Below are 7,075 nucleotides of genomic sequence, written 5' to 3'. Positions count from 1 at the left end.
CCTTAGTGGGAAGAGAGAGGGGCGGCCAGGGTAGGCCGCGCGCCCCCTCTCCCTCTGGTCCGAATTGGACTAGGAGGGGGGGGGGGCGGTGATGGGGTTATGTACCTAGGGTAGGGTCATAGACCTGATCTAAGTACCTTGCCCAAGGACACCCTTAGAAGAAGTCACCTTCCAGTCGACCAACGAGGGACACACTCGACTGACTTGAAGGACTCGACCACGAAGACTCACTCGACCACCGGAAAGTCAAGAGGCACTCTGCACTGCAACGGCCTGTAATCAAGTAGACTTTATGATAGTAAAGGCACTTTATGTGGGGCGTTACCAGTAACGCCCCAGACTTAACTCACCTTAAACCCTCTCCTACGTGGGCTGGCTGGGGTCCTGGCGCACTCTATATAAGCCACCCCCTCCACAGGCAGAAGGGTTCGGCACCTTGTAACTCATATACTTATAATCCACTCGACCGCCTCCGGGCTCCGAGACGTAGGGCTATTACTTCTTCCGAGAAGGGCCTGAACTCGTACATCCCTGGTGCTTACAACCTCTCCATAGCTAGGACCTTGCCTCTCCATACCTACCCCCACTCTACTGTCAGGCTTAGAACCACGACAGTTGGCGCCCACCTTGGGGCAGGTGTATTAGCGATTTTGTGGAGAAGTTGCGATTCTTCCGAGTACTTTCATCATGGTGTCTGCTGGAGTTTTGGTCGAGGGTCAAGAGATCCGTCTCGGCACTCTCACCTTCATCGCCGACGACTCCGCATGGCTCCAGGAGGCTCCACTCGACGTAGATGCGCTCCCCGTCCGCGGTGCGACGCATTTTCGCGCATGTGTCCGCGGCGTTCTGCTGCGGCAACCGTCGACCCAGTATCGGTCGGCTCCTCTATCGTCCACCCTCCCGGTCTCCCGCCAGCGCAAGCGCTCAGGCCGGTCGAGGCTTCAGCGATGGGTGAGGCACGCGGTGGCTCGCCAATCGGCCACCACCCAAGTTGCGGCAATCGAGCCCAACGAATCTCTCTACGGCTTGTTCGATCAGTCGACTGGCTCCGTAGAGACTGCATCCGAGTGCGGTAGCAGTGATCCAGCGGCCGAAATCTTGATGGTCGACGGGCCCCGCAGTCCCCCTGGCTTCGCCCGTGGCGATGGATCAGGTGACGGAGGCGACCCCGCACGACGCCACGAAGAGTACCAGCCTGAGCCACTCGACTCTCTGCAAAGAGAGGAGCTTCGCCGCAGGAACGTGGATGCCCTGCGTACTCCCATCGCAGGAGAAACCCCCGAGGCTCGTGCCTTGGAGGAGGCGCGTCTGGCCAATTTGGCCGAGCGCACTCGACTGGAGAATCTTCAGCAGGCACTCGACGAGCGCGCGCGGCAACGAGTACCCGACACCAGTCAACGTCAACTCTTCCCGCCGACTCAGGTATATCGAACCCCAATTCAGAATTTAGCAGTTGCGACCCGTATAGCAGAGTCCATCCAGCCTTCGCAGTCGGAAGCTGGCAGAGGTTTGCTGCAGATCAGGGATTTGCTCCGGGCAGCAGGAGATCAGAATTCAGCCGTGTCTCAGTCGCGCAACAGAATTCACAGTCGATCCGTCACTGTGAATACGGTTCAGTCGGCGCACAGCCCCAGATCGCCTCCGCGGCGTGAAGGGCGCGGGAATCGGCGAGATCAATATGACGGCAAACTCGACCGAGATGACAGGCGTCGAGTGCCTAATTCCCCTCCGAGGGGTGGGTCTTACGCTCCTCGGCAGCCAGATGTCAGGCGTCAGTACAGTTCAGGGTGAAGGGTTCCAGTCGACCCCAGAGAACCAGGCTTCGACACGCGATCCCTTATCGTACAAGGGTTGGTCGACCGGAACAGAGCCCATCGAGGTGGACTCGACAGAGATGTACCCACAAGCAGTCGAGTGCATGTTTCTGGTCCTGAATGCTTCAGCAGAGCTATCAGAGCCGCAGTTATCCCTCCCAATTTCAGGTTGGCGACAGGAGTCAGCAAGTTCACTGGTGAGTCTAAGCCTGAAACTTGGCTTGAAGACTACCGAGTGGCAGTTCAGATCGGTGGTGGGAACGACGAGGTGGCCATGAAGCACTTGCCCCTCATGCTGGAAGGTTCTGCCAGGGCATGGTTGACTCAATTACCTCTTAGCAGCATTTACACTTGGGAAGATCTGTCCCGAGTGTTCATCAGAACATTTGAAGGAACTTGCAAGCGACCAGCTGGATTGACAGAGTTGCAAGTCTGCGTGCAGAAGGCTAATGAGACTCTCAGAGAGTATATTCAGAGGTGGATCACTTTGCACCACACTGTGGAGAATGTGTCTGATCATCAGGCAGTCTGCGCCTTCAAAGATGGCGTCAAGAACAGAGAACTGAGTTTGAAGTTTGGTCGAACCGGTGACATGACCTTGAGTCGGATGATGGAGATTGCTACCAAGTACGCCAACGGCGAAGAAGAAGACCGACTCCGAAGCGGCAAGCACAAGCCGAGTCAGTCGGAAAAAGGAAACACCAGTCGGAAACAGAAGCGGAAGGCTGAACCGGCAGCTCCTGGAGAGGCTCTGGCCGTGACTCAAGGAAAGTTTAAGGGGAAACCAAAAGGGTCCTGGAACCCCAAGAAGGTAAAGGATAAAGAAGGGAACGACGTAATGGATATGCCATGTCACATCCATACGAAGAAAGACGAAGAGGGGAATATCATCTGCCCGAAGCACACCACTCGCCAATGTCGACTCCTGATCCAGCAGTTTCAGGGAAAACAGTCTAAGGACAAGGAGAAGGAGTCGGACAAGGCCGAAGACAAGGAGGACAGTGATGGAGGATATCCGCATATCAACTCCACTCTGATGATCTTCGCTGATGTGGAAAGCAGGAGTTGACTGAAAGTGATTAACCGAGAAGTGAACATGGTTGCCCCAGCAAAAGCAAATTATCTGAAATGGTCTCAAACACCCATCACCTTCGACCAATCTGATCACCCGACTCATATTGCCACCCCTGGGAGGCAAGCTTTGGTGGTTGATCCAGTTGTCGAAGGCACTCGACTGACAAAGGTGCTGATGGATGGTGGAAGTGGGCTGAACTTATTGTATGCGGACACATTGAAAGGTATGGGCATTCCGATGTCCCGACTGAGCACTAGTAACATGAGCTTTCATGGAGTTATACCAGGGAAGAAGGCCGAGTCACTCGGCCAGATAGCTTTGGACGTAGTGTTTGGTGATTCGAAGCATTTTCGCAAAGAAAAGTTGACGTTTGAGGTCGTGGATTTTCAGAGTGCATATCATGCCATTTTGGGGAGACCAGCTTACGCGCGGTTCATGGCTCGACCATGCTACGTATACCTCAAATTGAAGATGCCCGGTCCCAAAGGAGTGATCACTGTCACCGGTGATAGGAAAAAGGCAGAAGAGTGCTTTCAGAAGGGCTCCAAGATTGCCGATTCCCAGGTGACAGCAGTCGAGTTCGAAGAATACAAGCAAAACGCAGATCCGAGTGACTTGCTGCGATCCAAGAAGCCCGCCACAGAGTCTGCTTTCCAGTCGTCCGGTGAGACGAAGTCTGTTCACATTCACCCGACCGACCCCGAAGCAGCTCCGACCCGCATCTCCACAACACTCGACCCAAAATAGGAAGAAGCGCTCATCCAGTTCCTCCGTGAGAACTGGGACATTTTTGCATGGAAGCCCGCTGACATGCCAGGTGTTCCCAGGGGACTGGCTGAGCATCGCCTAAGAGTCGACTCATCTGCCAAACCAGTCAAAGAGCATCTTCGGCGGTCCGCCGTCCAGAAGAGAAAAGCCATTGGTGAAGAAGTGGCTCGACTGTTGGCGGCAGGATTTATCCGAGAGATATACCACTCCGAGTGGCTCGCTAATGTCGTCATGGTTCCTAAGAAGGACAAGTCGCTCCGAATGTGCATTGATTTCAAGCACATCAACCGGGCCTGCCCGAAAGATCATTTTCCTCTCCCTCGCATAGATCAAATTGTTGACTCGACCGCGGGATGTGAGAGGCTATCTTTTTTAGATGCCTACTCCGGGTACCACCAGATCCGTCTGTACGGACCCGACGAGGTAAAAACAGCTTTCATCACTCCATTCGAGTGCTTCTGCTATATCACCATGCCATTCGGCCTCAAGAATGCCGGAGCCACATTCATGCGAATGATTCAGAAGTGTCTACTCACTCAAATCAGTCGGAATGTGGAAGCTTATATGGATGATATTGTTGTCAAGTCACGAAAAGGTTCCGACCTGCTCGCTGACCTCGCCGAAACATTTGCCAACCTCAGAAGGTATGATATCAAGCTCAATCCATCAAAGTGCACATTTGGAGTTCCTGGTGGCAAGTTACTCGGTTTTCTCATTTCCGAACGGGGAATCGACGCTAACCCAGAGAAGATTGGCACTATTCTCCGAATGAAACGCCCTGTGCGAGTGCACGATGTCCAGAAGCTTACTGGATGCTTGGCCGCATTAAGTCGATTCATCTCACGACTCGGTGAAAAGGCATTACCTCTTTACCGACTGATGAAGAAGACAGGCAAGTTCGAGTGGAATCCAGAAGTTGATGCAGCGTTTGCCGAGCTAAAAGCTCTGCTCTCCACCCAGCCGGTGCTTGCTGCTCCAATCAGCAAAGAGCCTCTGTTGCTCTATATCGCAGCCACAGGACAAGTTGTCAGTACTGTGCTAATGGTCGAGCGGGAAGAAGAAGGAAAAGCCCTCAAAGTTCAGCGCCCAGTGTATTATTTGTCTGAAGTCTTGACTCCATCCAAGCAGAGATATCCTCATTATCAGAAGCTTGTATATGGAATATACATGACCACAAAGAAAGTTGCTCATTATTTCTCTGATCATTCCATCACAGTCGTCAGCGACGCTCCACTATCAGAGATTTTGCACAACAGGGATGCAACTGGTCGAGTGGCCAAATGGGCGATTGAACTTCTTCCCCTTGATATCAAGTTTGAGGCAAAGAAAGCCATTAAGTCCCAGGCAATAGCAGACTTCCTCGCCGAGTGGATTGAACAACAGCAGCCGACTGAAGTTCACTCAGAGCATTGGACCATGTTCTTTGATGGCTCTAAGATGTTGAATGGTTCCGGTGCTGGGGTTGTCCTGGTTTCCCCCAGAGGAGATAAGCTCAGATATGTGCTCCAGATTCACTTTGATTCCTGCAACAATGAGGCAGAATATGAGGCCCTCTTATATGGGTTGCGCATGGCCATTTCACTCGGCGTCCGTCGCCTAATGGTCTATGGCGACTCAGATTTAGTGGTCAATCAGGTGATGAAAGAGTGGGACGTGAGAAGCCCAGCCATGACTGGATACTGCGGTGCAGTGAGGAAGCTGGAAAAGAAGTTCGAGGGGTTGGAGCTCCATCATATACCCCGACTGAAAAATCAAGCAGCTGATGATCTAGCCAAGATAGGTTCCAAGAGAGAAGCCATTCCGAGTGGTGTGTTCTTGGAGCATATACACACTCCGTCAGTCAAAGAAGATCCTTTCACCGAAGAAACTCCGCAGCCCAAGAGTGCCACAGATCCGACTGAAGTTGAAGTCCCAGCGGTGGTCGACTTGATCATGGAGGTTTTGGTGGTCATTCCCGACTGGACGATTCCGTATGTCGCATATATCCTGAGAAAAGAGCTTCCGGAGGATGAGGAAGAGGCTCGACAGATCGTCCGTCGATCTAAGGCCTTTACCGTAATTATACAGAGAAAGCGTGACTGGAGTTGGTCAGAAGTGCATAACACCAGAAGAAGGTCGACTCATCCTCAATGATATTCACTCGGGGACCTGTGGTCATCATGCGTCCTCTCGGACCATCGTGGCCAAAGCATACCGAGCCGGATTTTACTGGCCAAAGGCGAATGAGATGGCAAAAGAGATAGTGGATAAGTGCGAGGGATGTCAATTCTACTCGAATATGTCACACAAGCCTGCGTCGGCTCTGAAGACCATCCCACTCGTCTGGCCTTTCGCAGTATGGGGATTGGACATGGTCGGTCCTTTGAAAACAGGACGAAGTGGCTTCACGCATGTACTGGTGGCAGTCGACAAGTTCACCAAGTGTATCGAGGCTAAACCAATCAAGAGCCTTGACACCGGTACTGCTGTTAGCTTCATCAGGGAACTAATATTCAGATATGGAGTCCCGCACAGCATCATTACAGATAATGGGTCGAACTTTGACTCAGAGGAATTCAGAGCTTTCTGCAACTCCCAGGGCACTCGGGTCGACTACGCTTCAGTCGCCCATCCGCAGTCGAATGGACAAGCAGAGCGAGCTAATGGACTGATTCTTAAGGGATTGAAGCCTCAACTGATGCGTGATCTCAAACACGCGGCTGGAGCTTGGGTCGACGAACTTCCCTCAGTACTCTGGGGACTGCGGACCACACCTAATCGGTCGACCGGAAGAACTCCATTCTTCTTGGTCTACGGAGCTGAAGCAGTCTTGCCGAGTGATCTTCTCCATAATGCTCCCCGAGTTGAAATCTACAACGAAGCAGAAGCTGAACAAGCGCGGCAGGATGCAGTCGACCTTTTAGAGGAAGAAAGGGAGATGGCTCTGATCCGGTCGACCATCTACCAACAAGATTTGCGCCGTTTCCACGCCAGAAATGTGAGAGGTCGAGCCTTCCAGGAAGGGGATTTGGTTCTCCGAGTGGATCAGCACAAACCACACAAGCTTGCTCCTTCTTGGGAAGGCCCCTTCATCGTCACCAAGGTCCTCCACAACGGGGCGTACCGTCTTTACAACGTCGAGCATAATATCGACGAGCCCCGAGCTTGGAACGCGGAGCTACTCCGCCCATTCTACACTTAAGTTTTATCACTCGGATGAGTTGCAATAAAGTACTTTTGTAGTTCATGGACCTCAAAATAATAGTGTCATAGTCCCTCCATAATTTCTGTCACTTTTTATTTTTGTCCACATAAAATTCCCCCTCAGTGGGTGACTTAGCTGCGAATCCGTTTCGCCTAAGTTTGTAAAAATCCTACCGAGTGGTGAGCCAGACTCCCACTCGGAGGCTTAGCCGCGAATCCGTTTCGCCTAAGTTTA

Source organism: Triticum dicoccoides, chromosome 2B (assembly GCF_002162155.2).
Source record: "Triticum dicoccoides isolate Atlit2015 ecotype Zavitan chromosome 2B, WEW_v2.0, whole genome shotgun sequence".
NCBI classification, from domain to species: Eukaryota; Viridiplantae; Streptophyta; class Magnoliopsida; order Poales; family Poaceae; genus Triticum; species Triticum dicoccoides.
This window is presented reverse-complemented; position numbering follows the sequence as displayed.